The following is a 13,223-nucleotide window of genomic DNA, read 5'->3' as shown; positions in this document are numbered from 1 at the left end:
GATCTCAGTCGGTTCGAGAATGTCGAAATGTGGGAGATCTGGGTACGAGATTATATGGTAGCAAGAGCATAGTTGAACTGAGTTCAACTTCAGAAGATTACTTAGTCACTGTTGTTTTCCGGTATGTCTCCATATTATATTAATGTGAAATCGATTTCTCTCAAAAAAGCAGGCGTTTTATGCTACATATACAATGGCATCGTTGCTGCCTGCTCCAAGCATGATTGCAAAATTAATATGAACAATAACTAGTGACATTCTTTAACGTCAACTGAACCTTGGCTTTGATACTAAATAAACATTAATTTTAAACGCTGTAATCCTTTTTTTATCAGCTTCTAGTAGTTTTTCAAAATGTTTGTTATCTCGCAGTATAATGCAAGAGCTTCTCTCTCATCTGAAGGAGGCACATAATTTGGTTTGATTAAACGCACTAACTCCTCCAAATCTTCACTGTAATCTTGACAATTTTCAGCATACATTTCTCTACATGCGTTGACATCGTCAATGTTGACATCTATCATATAGTTGTGTGATCCGTATATCTCTGGTGTGAAAAACATAATGTCGGGTTTGCCTCCCTCTACTTCGCATCGCTTTTGTTTCTGAATGTTATGAGAGTTCCACAGTTCTGTTGCGAGATACAATTCTTTGCGTAAAATAGGTAAGAAGCAAAATTTTAAGCACTCCTTATTCAGGTGGTTGGCCGTGTAAAGCCCAGCGTCACGTAGATCCTTAAAGAGATTTACCCACCATCCCCCTCCTCCCTCTCGAAACTTAGACCACCAAGCTTCTATTCGTTGATTTCCACTACTTTCGCCCTCAACAAAGCTTTTACTTCCAGCGAAGTCATCATCGTTATTCCATCGAAAGAACTGTTGAAGGGTGCCAATGACTACATTCTCTGTGCCTTTATCACTACGTAATCTTCTCGGAACACCTCCAAGTTGTTCGATAGTATTGAGGTAGTGCGAAGCAATGACTCTCGGGTTCTTGTTAGTTGAGTTGACTTCCAGCCATAAAATACGCCTAGAAAAGCCGTCCACTGCTCCATGGATAAAAATACCAAACGGAGCAAGTTTATCCCAGCCATCAACGTGCCATAAAAAGTTGGGACCCGGAGTGGCATATCTTCGCCTTTTCAGTCTACGCCTTTTACGACGGTCCACTCCTTCAGGATCAATGACACGAAGACACTGCATTATCGTGTCTCTTCTCACCGTCAAATGGTACTTTTTCCTCAAGCGCCTTGTAAATTGGCGATATCCCATAAACGATCCACAGGAGTTTTCTAATTCTTCCACAATGGCATTAACTAATAGCTCAATGGGTGACTCGTGGTTAACACTTGCTCTTTTAAGTCCCATACGCTGAAGAATTCGCTTAACTGTTCGCACAGAGAGGATAACGCCATGCTGCAAAGCCAGAAACCCAACTATCTCAGAGTTTGTGTAGCCTTGTGAGAAATAACTTCTGATTAAATTCTCTCTATCAAAATCCCCTTGTTTGTTTAATGCCGGCGTGTAAGCCGGCAAAACACAGGTACAGAGACATATGGTGCTAAAACATATGTGTAGATGTAGCAACCTGTGTAGACAAAGCAAAACTTGTTATTGAACACTCCCACCGAACTGAAAAAGGGACAAGGTCAGCTAGTAACATAAGGAAAATATTTACTTACCGTACCATGATGAAGATCCTAGGATAAGTATTGGAAAAGCGGCTTGTTACACTAGTCAACACCCAATTAATTCGAAGTCGGAAGTCGGAAGTCGGAAGTCGGAAGTCGGAAGTCAGAAGTCGGAAGTCGGAAGTCGGAAGTCGGAAGTCGGAAGTCAGAAGTCGGAAGTCGGAAGTCGGAAGTCAGAAGTCAGAAGTCGGAATTCGGAAGTCGGAAGTCGGAAGTCGGAAGTCGGAAGTCAGAAGTCAGAAGTCGGAATTCGGAAGTCGGAAGTCGGAAGTCGGAAGTCGGAAGTCAGAAGTCGGAAGTCGGAAGTCGGAAGTCGGAAGTCGGAAGTCAGAAGTCGGAAGTCGGAAGTCAGAAGTCAGAAGTCGGAAGTCGGAAGTCAGAAGTCCGAAGTCGGAAGTCGGAAGTCGGAAGTCGGAATTCGGAAGTCGGAAGTCGGAAGTCAGAAGTCCGAAGTCGGAAGTCGGAAGTCGGAAGTCAGAAGTCCGAAGTCGGAAGTCGGAAGTCGGAAGTCCCTCCTCGGCTTTCGTACGGAACAGAGGGTCGAGAGAACAACAGTTAAATATTTGGTTTAAATCAGTTCTCGTTGGGTACCCCTGATATGAATACATGTAAATTTTTTACAAAGGGAATAGCGGTGACGCGAAATCTCGGAGACTGGGCTCATATGAAGTGGCCCTGTGCTGAATTTCAATGTTTGAGCGGTTTTCAATCGAGTGTTGTAAAACCAAAACCAAAGTAATTACTCTGGCCAATCACAACAGATGTAAACAGCACAATCAGCCAATCAGAACTCGAAGCAAATACATGTAACCTGCGCCAAGCGCGAGAAAACACGTGCGAGCGAGGCACGATTGGTTTTGGTTTTACATCTTATTGGTTGAGAAAGTGGCGCGAGTTTTATCAACCAATCACAGCGCGTGGTTATGCAAAACCAAAGCAAAAACACAATCACTTTCGACACTCAATTGAAAACCGCTCTAATAAAAATTATATTAAATTACAAATTACTCCTTAATTTTGACGCAAACTTTCAGCTTTTATTTATAAATTCACACGTGAAATTGCAAATTGCTAGGGCAACGCTTCATCATTTGGTTACCCTAACAAATAGCATTCAGGCAAATTTCTTAACTTTCAAGTGGAAAGAGTTTGTAGTCAGAATAATACAGAGTTATACTAATTAAAGCATTTTGTCGTTCATATAAAACACGGCGCCACTTGAACCATCATTAAGGATGTTCTACGATATATTTTTGGTCATCAATCGGTATACTTTTTTGGTGCTTTTGTCTAATAGCCCTCAATTTCAGATTTTAAGGATTTATGACGTCCATTCTGTGCGACGCGGATCCGTATTCCGGCGATGTGGCCAGTCTACACGAAGCACCTGCTGGCAGGTTGGGTGAAAAATTTGTACATAGATCAACACTTTGCGTTCAATAAATTAAACGTAAACTGTTGATATTGGCTCTTTGTAGCGGCTTGCTTTTAATAAAAACTTGATAATTCATTTGCTTCAAACACCCATATCAGAAAGAAAAATAATACATTTGCACATTGGGTAAATTTGAGCATCTGCGCAAACCATTTTCCGTTTTTATGAATTCTCACCGACTCACACAGACAAATTACTAATCAATTGAAAAGTTTAAGCAATTAAGAACGACGTATCAAAACATGTTCATTTACATCTCATTAAACTATATCAAAAATCATTTTCGTTCCGTTATGCATAACATCTTTACACAATTGCGCACTGCCTTCACAAGAGATCTAATGAAAAATAATTTGGACCCAAACTGACAATAATCAATCTAAAGTAGTTTAAATAAATATTTAAGAAACCAATTTTTGGTAGAAGGACACGAAATCGAAACGACTATTGTATGTGCTTAATCTTTACTTATTTCCTTAATATTTTATGTAAATATATATCAGGCTAGCTCCCAAATGTGACAACGTTTTCATTCAGAAATCGTTTATTCTTCGAGGAAATTGTTTCTTTCTCTCTTCCTTTTTTATTTAAATCTGATTCCCAGTCGAAAATGTTTATACAATATACACTGTATTTTTCCCGGTCGAAAATTCGAGAGCTTTATCCCAGAGGATGGTTTGTTTACAGTTTGTCAATTAGGCCCAGTTTAAACGCCGTGCACCTGATATTAATGCGGTGAACTTAACACATTCTCGCTCCTATGTTGCGTTAAATACGACAAGCTCTACTTTACCCTGAAATTTTGCAGTGCTTAATTGAAATCTGTCGAAAAAAAAAATGAATTGAACTACCCCTCAATGCCAAATAGCAGCGAATGAGACCAGACGGAGGTACTGAGCTTTCGAGACACTAGTTACTATACAAACTTGGAATCATAATCTTTTTGAAAGTGAATCTCAGTTCCAAATAAAACACAGTATTTTAAATCGCCGATTTTTCAGCTGAAAATGGATAGCATTTTAACCAAGAATCGTCTTATTTAATTTTTCGCCTTTCCATTATTTGCGAAATATTTAGCTTGATAACTGGAATCGTCAAATTCGATCACAATTTGAATAGTGGTTTACACGGGAGAAGTAGATGTTTATTTAAAACATTGTTTTCTTCAAAGCGTTTTTCCAAAGGAAAAAAAAAACACAACATTTTCCCTCGATACCTTAACAGTTTTTAACATTATCATCCACATAAGCTGCATTATTTCAAGCTGGTCGCTTTAGTTCGGTGATGAAATGAAGGTCGAATTTGGGGCGTTATTTTCATAACGGAAAGCGTTGGCAGCGCTGAGTCACTTGCATTTGCCACTAAAGGTTTGGACCTGGAGGGAGCCTTTTTCGGGTGAATGCTTTTTCTCGAAGAAGAGGAACATTCTCGAGGATTAAAATTTCCAGCTGGGCTGTTTGTTTTGTCTTCGCTATCGGCAAAAACTGATTTTAACACCGTGATTCGCTGGAGTTCCTTTTCCGTCATGTTTTGGCGTTCTGTGACGCTCGAGCGTTTAGTTCCCCCAGTCTTAATTTCAAAATCATTTTGAGGTTTGGATTTCCTTTTCTCCAGCCGACGTTTGAATTCGATACCCGCTAAAGCTACATCTCTTGCAGACCAAGGATTGAACCACGGTGATTTCGAGGCATCGTCGTTGCTCGTTGCGAAAAGGTTTCTTGAATAGCTTCCTCGTTTACCATTGTTTATCTGTGGCAGTATAGGAGAATTTGTTGCTGTGGGGATCCATGTTGTGCTAGACTTTCTTCTTAGAGTGGTTGTCATGGATTTTATCATGGCAATGGTCGTGACAACCTCTTGAGAACTTTCATCATATTCGTAATCCATGGTGATCATATTTCAGTACCTTCAGAACTTTTTCCTATAACACTGGTTTGTAATATTGCTCTTAGAACTGCCTTCAACGTGGCTTAAAGTTGTGGGGCTTGCCAAGTGTTTTTCTGTAAACTTATCTTTCGTCACTGACGACCAAAGGATTAGACTTTCTGTAACGGCTTATTCACACTAACAAATTTGTTTTTGACACTTGTCAATTCAAGTGATCAATTGAATCCCTTCCCTCCATTGTTTTGAGGGACTTAAAAACGTGCTCTGATAATTTCCCCATATATCAGACGTTTTCACCAGACTCGGGTCTTTTATCTTTGCCGCAACTGCAGTTTTTTGCCGACATCTGTTTTTGTTTCCCCGTAAATGAAAGCAAGTAATTTTTCATTGCCGAAATATAGAAAACTGATTACCAATACCAAAATAATTATGAGATGTCGTGCTCACTAGCTGATTCCACTATAATAACGTTTTCAAAAACGCATGATGAATGTATTTGACAACTTTTTGTCAGCGAGACGACAGCAAAATCTTGCAATGTCTGCGTTCTGATCTCTGCGAAACATTTCTTCTAATTGTCAACCCATTTATTATCTTGTATAAATTTCTGCTCCACCTGATCAGTTTAACAATTAATACACTGGTTTTTTTTTAAAGAAATAAATCCATTAATGTAAAAGAAAATGTTCCTTTATTATGCAGAATGAACTGTGGACACGTTGATGATATCTAATTTAATACTATTGTATGGTTTCTCGAAGTTTATCGTGCTAACGCCAGAAAAGCCACCACTTTTATATTCTAGGAACTGAATGTGGTCCCATAACGAGCTAGCCTCCCACGCAGACGTTTTTAGGGGACTCGTATTACCCGTTCGGAGTTGGTCCTGGAGTTTAATCTCAGGAATAGTGCTACGTGAGAAAGATGGACGGCAAGATGGATGGATGAAAACGACAGCGCGGTCACAAAACAAAAGGCTTACTAAATGAGCAAATACAATCGCCCTGCACGTGTGTTTTAAATCTTAGTAAATTTCTTTGCCGTCCTTTACAAAACAACAACGTGGAATGATAAAATTCAAGGTTTTGTGGAGAACGTGAACACAAGACGGTGAATTTTTCACTCTCCGGCTTAACTTGAACGCCACGCCTATCAATTTGGTTCCTGGGTAGTTCGCCGTTTCTGTGGAAGTTGAACGAGTTGAAATAATGGGTTAGCACTCGAATCTCTTCAACTACGGTGGCCATATCAACTCAGTTGTTGTTCAAAAACTCATAAATAATTCTTAAGCCCATTGACCTATCAAATGGTCGATAAAACATCACGTGCAGTGGTTTTAAAACCCGATAAAACCTCCTCCTTATTAGTATGCGGTGTTTTTAAACATTAAAATGTTTTTCTCGTATGCTAATTTCCAACGTTTACAAAAGCATCATTGTTATGAACTCTCTCGACACACACTTTTCCAGGAATGTTTTTGAAGCCGTTCAAAAAACTCGCAGCACGTGTTTTATTGGGTCTAAAACCACTCGGCTGCGACTCGTGGTTTTAAATCCCGATAAAACACTGCTGCTCATGTTTTAAATATTACATAAAACCAAACATTCGTTTCCACTCCCTACCGACGCAGCATTGCATTTTCTTTACAAACTGACCCTCTAACTCGTCCCCAGATTGTTATCACCATTTAATCAAGATGATGGTATGTAAAAGGTAACAAACGCAAACTTCAGTAGCGATACATGTATTCGAGAACCATAGGCCCAGTACAGGCGCCATGTTGACTCTTACCCACCTCAGTCGCTATGTAGAGGAGTTTTGTAATCGAGCGAAGGGCGTTATGGGAAGGGACGACGGAAAAATTTGTTTCCTGCCATCCCATAAAGCTGCTCGTGCCTTGCTTCACTCGTATCCAATCTCTTTTTGTCCCCCAAACAAATAAATAACCACAGAATCCTAAATAAGGACTGGGTGCTGGTCTGCGCGCCAGGTGTTTCGCGTCCTATCACGCCTTGGGCATTCATCAACCAGTTTGCAGTTGATTGTATGTGACGTCATGGCGGCCATGTTGGTGGATAGGAACAACTAGATTTTTCTCCATTTTTATGCAAATGTGAGCAAATTTTTTTGGTTTTGTCCACCAACACTGTGGCGACAATGCAATCCACCTATAAACTCTAGAAATTGGTGCAAGTCTATAGAGTGTTTTCACATGCCGTCACAACGGCCATGTTGGTGTTCTAAAACAATGAAATGGCGGCCATGCTGATGTCCCAAACTAAACCTCTGGGAATTGAACTCTATTTTTATGCAAATACTTTCGTTTGTGTCTGTAAACCAATATGGCCAGTAGTCACGTGAACGAAAACACTCTATAGACATAATTTCCCCTGTTGGATTCGCTTAAATTGTCATGCGACTGTGGCGCTTTTCGGCCGGGGAAAACCATTAGCAAAAAGCAAGTTCAGTTGGTCGTGTGAGCATAGAAAATTTGATCACGATTACTTAATTTTCATCTTTACTGAACCCCTCAAATTTTAAAAGAAAACTCGTTTTACTTGTATTTTAAGCCGGTTTGCAATTCACAACTTTTTCAGAAGCAGAAATTTAAGGAACTTAGGGGCTGTTTATGTGGAGGGAGGAAGATCCTAGCACCATGTAAATTACTTTCGCTCGTAAGATCCTAGTACTAGGGGACAAAAAGAACAAACATGGCGGCAGCCGGGCGTTCAGCTCTTCAAGGCCGACAGTTATTCTCCTTTTCCTTCTCCACTTGGTAACCACTTCGGCCAGAATTTCTGCATGTAAAACAAACGAAAAGTTTTTCCGCCTTCTAGGATCTTCTTAGTGCTAGGATCTTTCCTCCCCCATGTAAACAGCCCCTTAATTAAATGTGATGTTTGAAAACAGATTTTTGATTTTGTTTTTCGGTGTGGATACACTGCTTGCTATGCTGCTCTCATTTTGGATTCCAAAACGACAGATTCAGTCATAATGCCGCAAGAACATTGTTTCACGTTGCGTTGAGAATTTTTGCGTGATTGCCAGGTTTTTGATTCTCATTTGGTTATCATTTAGACCGTAACATCACCGCTGCTTTTAATTGATCTGAATATATTAATTATTGCCATATCGACTAAGATCCGTAGGTCAGACCTCAACACTATAGCCGACTTGCGTCAAAATTGCCCTCATTTGGTCTGCGCCCGGCGAGTTGCTGTAAGATACTCCTTTCTGGTTTGGAATGTTCATTAGGATGAACACTGATACACCAAAACTGGTATGTCAGTTTTTTATTTAAGAGATTTAAATTTATATTTAATATAAGAGGGGGCTCTCAACTATGTTAACAACAACTGAACATTACAGCGAGGCATGTCATTATAAAGAATACTACTGTTTCTTTATTAAACCTCTGTTGCAGAGGAAATTTAAACTTTTTGCTTGCCTAGGAGACGAGATTTTTAAAATGAAATGGGAAGTCACCTGTGCGGGGTAAAAATCGCACTCTGTACCGGACCATTACAGAAACAACGCACGACCTTCCTATTTTTGCAGAAAAATATCAGCTATAGCTATTTGCTAATTGTGAACTTCAGTTTTTCCTTTTTTTTTTTCAAAAGGTTGGGTCTCCTTTAAAAAATAATGTTAAAGCAAACGATTTTTAGTTCTTCCGCCCCGGACTGCTAGCGACGGAATACAATTTTCTGTACTCTCCAATCCGCGGCCAAAAATTTTGCTAAATAAATTCTTAAAATATTTGAAAACTTTTATGCTTTGCAATTAAAGGTGCTCAACTAAAAACCCCTCTCGAGCAATCAGTTAGCTTGTGGTTTGTTTGTCTGCCCCACTTCCTGAACAGAACAATAGAAAAAAACTTCAAGACGCCGCGAGACAAGTGTGTTAAAGATTGTGGAGCGTTGCAATATTGCAACATTTGCAAGAACTGTTTCTTTTTGTACCAATTTCCATAACGCGAGCCTTTACGCTTGGAGAAGAATGAGTGATTTTATTCTGTATGTTGCTGGTCTCGTGATCTGATAGAGCTATAATTGGAAGACTTGTATGGAGTATCAAGTACGTACTCGCTATTCCGGGTTAGAGGTATTGCAGCGTCCGCAGTATTTCTCACATCTCGCAGAGTCTTGCTAAAATATAGCTGACTAACTGCTGATCAACAAACTTGATATTGGAGCTGTGGCTAAAAAAATCTATCACGGGTTTTCCGCTTTGATATAGGTTATGAATTGAATACCTTGCTTATTACGTAACACTGGCCTTTTTGCGGTTTCTGGTTGAAAAGTGAACTCAAGAGAGTGTGAAGTTCAAAGTGCTTCGAAATTAGATAATTGCTTGACCGTTCCAATGAATTGACATGTTCGTTTAGTACAATGCAATACCCGTGAATGGGTTGACGGGCGTGAAAAAGCCTTCAAGTTACTTAACGATGACGTAAATGTGATCATGACGCAGGACAGTATGGGGTAATGTCGCGTGTAGGTTTGTTTGTCTTAATAACCTCCCCCTCGCACGAAAGAATCCTAACGCCATCATATCAAGAGCAGCTGGACAAAACTTTGGGGCCATTTTCAGAAATTCATTTGGGCTCAATTTGTTGAGTTACGTCAATCTCAACTGAATTGACGTTACCATGGGAGCCAAATTTTGAGGGGCTGGTTTTCAGTTCATTTTAGTGTTCATATTTTGGTTTTGATTACCACTGGTCTATTTCGTGGCTTTTTAATGTTTGGGAAAATTCAGAAATCCTAGATGGCGGGTTTAAAAAAAATCACCACGGAGTCCTATTTCACAAACAGTGTTCTCCGGCATATCCTGCAACATTCAAGAATACGTATATAGAATTATATAATAGCGATACTAATCTAATATTAATAACGGCCTGATCACTAATTTAAAAGCTACTACGCTGAAAGAAATACGTCGATACAATACAAAAACATAAAACGTAAGGGGTTACACAGCAACTAGGCAGCTAAGGAAATAGCCTGCTGTTTGGAATTGTATCGTCATGATAGCTTTGATATTCTCGGGGGTATGGAAGGGAGCGGAATTGTCTTTTCCCTGGCACCAGAAGACCCAACAAAGTCCGCTACAGATAGGGCCAATAATCACTACAATCAGTGGCGGTTCAATCGTGCTCTAAGATTGGCTGTGGATTCAGTCACGTAAAGCTTTGGAGAGATGTATCCATGGTAACTACATTATAAGGAGCTTCCATAGAATTGCACACAGCTCCCCTTACGTTAGCGCTTGTTTGCGCATGCTCAGTGAAGATCCAGATTACAGTTTGGGGCCATCCCCTCTACGGGATATTTCCTACTAAAACGACAACTTAAGGCCGTGGATGCTTCCCGATCTGGCCATGATCGTGGCAAATTGCAGCCAGGCTGTCAAAAACGTCATTCACGACATAGAAAATAACATTCTTTTCTTATTTTATTTAGGCAGGCATTTCGACATTTCTTTTGAGACGTGAACACAAAACAACAGTTTGAGATAAGAAACTTTTTCTCGGTTTCGTTCTTTCTGTCAAACATTTTTCTTTCTAACTTATTCAGTTTTGTTAGCCTTTCAGTCACCTTTGCTCACGTTAAATCGTTAATTATAACAGTTTTCACTTAAATGTCGAGAAAAGCGAAGATTTTCAATGGCTGGGAAGGACAAGTTTTTTTCGCGGATTCTGTAATTTTGTGATGGATTCCTTTGTATTGCATTGCGCATAATTTCTTTCGTTTTTCGCGCGTGCACGAGCACCCACAATCTCGTTCCCAGAGCCTGCATACGTTCTAGGCCAGCGCGGCGGAGACCACACAACTCTGAGAACGAGATTGGGCCAGTGTTGATTCATGTATGGCGCGCGGGCCATAAAACGAGGATCCGTAACTTACAGTACCGACCGAGAAAACTAAGTTAGTAAGATGTTATATCTCTGAGGTTAATCGGGCATCAATCTCTCAAATTTAGCGGGCCGTACAGTGAAACACGGCCCTCAAAATTGACCAATTCACACCGCACGTACTGACTGAGAGACATAATAAAGAGCATTAAGGTGTTAAACTAAAAATACTAAAATTGCAGTCAGGGATAGACATCAGAACTAAAAATACTTTTTTGTTTGGCACTGACTATTGTTAACGCTAGAAACAACGTTAATGAAGCATCAAAGACGTTTCGGCCAAACAACTTCGGCCTTCATCGGTTATTTTGAAAAGCCAACTGAATCACGGCTTTGTAACGGTTCACAGTTCTGCGCGTGCTACGCCAGCAAAACGTTCCCCACACACATGCGTTGTCGATCGCTATTATTTGAAAATCAGATGGAGCTTTTCAAAAAAAGCATGTTTTTCGACCACCCTGTCGGTTTTCAGTTGTTTCGCTGCCCAAACTAAGGCGTATATGACTGAAAAAGAGCGAAAATGGTCGGGCTTATTTCTTAAAGAGTTGAACTCAGGGCTACCGGGAAACAACTTCAGCTAGTAGTCAGAGCGGGACCTCTGGATTTTAAGTCCGGCGCTCTAACCGCTCGGCCACGCTGCCTCCAGAAGAAGCTATATGCTGCATTTTTATAACGTGAAAACGGGCATGGTGACCCCCTCAATCTCTCAGGTTTTATGGAGCTAATTTGGTGAAGTTTTTGTCAATTATTAGAGAGATTTAGCATCGCGTATACGTGAAACGCGAACGGCAAAAATGACCACGTGTCCACGATTTTCCCGCCATTTTTCACGTTTGCCGGTTGCCGTTTCTACGTGAAAACAGGCTATTTCGCGTTTGCCGTCTACGTGAGAACTACGTAAGTATTTCTTCCTTTTTTTCTTATACATATAAGCAGTTAATTGTTGAGAACAAGTACCCCGGCCAATAATGCATCCGGCAAGTCATACTAGGGCAAATTAAGTTTCATGTTTAAAAATCCTTCATAACTCACTTCTTACTGCACTTTTCTTCATGAACTCACCACAGTGAGTCGCAAAACATTTTGTAATGTTGCCAACTTGCAGTGTTTACTAGTTTCAGTCCATTGCGAGTTGACGTAGCACACGCGGCGAAACTAAACTCAAAAGGCCGTTCACGTTACTTTACGTGAAACGTGAAACGGCAAGGTGACGTTTGCCGTTTCACGTAAACGCGATGCTAAATCTCTCTATTATTAAATCTTCTCAACCGGGAGTGGTCGGAGTGAACGAAACATTTTAGATGAAATGAAACTGCACGCGTTTTCAATGGGGCCAAAAGGTGATCGTGTTATAACAAGGGGGTTGTTTAACCAGCTGGTCTGGAGGTGGAGTTATACTGTACCACTATAAATTGAGAGCGACAAGCGATCATAATTGTATACGTTATAGGGCGGAGGCTGCACTGAATTCTCTGCCAAAAGACATGCGAGGGTTGAGATTTTAATCAGAACAGCGATTTTCCATAAATTGTATACCCGTTGTTCCATGAGGGATCCCAAAATATTTTAAAGGTAAAATGGTCGTTTAAATTAGTGTAAACTACATTGTAGACATGTCACACGCGGCTATCCCATCACTGCCATCACCCTAGACAGTTTCTAATCATGTCACAGACGATTAGCTTGTCTAACAATGAATTCGTTAAATTAGCGACTGATTTCAGGGAAAATTTGAGAAAGGATGTTTTATGCGTTTTCGTTTTCCAAATTTAGATACAGGAAAGGCAGAAGTTAAATCCACGGCGAAAGACTCTTAAAAAGACTCTTAAGAATAAAGCAACTGAAGAAATGAAGTACAATTATCATTGCCCAAGTCAGTTGACAGATTATTTCAGTCATGCGTCACTTTGCCAGTCAAGCTAAGTACAATGTTCGAAGGAAGAATAATTCTCTGTACCAAAAATGTAAACTAATGTAAAAGATGCAAAACAACTTTCCACTTCGATCAAATGAACAGTTTTGCTGTAAATGGTTTGATCCAAGGAGCCATATCTTATAAGAAGGTAAATTATGACTATTCGGATAAATGTAGTCCTAAGAAGGACTGTTTGAGGAGACATTGAGCAGTTTTAGGCTAATCTACTATTATAATCAATTTATTATAACATTTAATAGCCTGGCGCAAGAGTACCGATCCAGATCAATTTTATTGGACGAATTAAATGGCATCAATCCATTTTATTGGAATTTAAATCAGCGCTTTATCTTACACTTGCCGTAAGTGAATTCTTGCT

This window comes from Pavona decussata, unplaced genomic scaffold (assembly GCF_977016875.1).
Source record: "Pavona decussata unplaced genomic scaffold, jaPavDecu1.1 SCAFFOLD_52, whole genome shotgun sequence".
In the NCBI taxonomy this organism is placed as follows: Eukaryota; Metazoa; Cnidaria; class Anthozoa; order Scleractinia; family Agariciidae; genus Pavona; species Pavona decussata.
The sequence above is the reverse complement of the archived record's forward strand: the minus strand, read 5'-3'. Positions refer to the sequence as shown.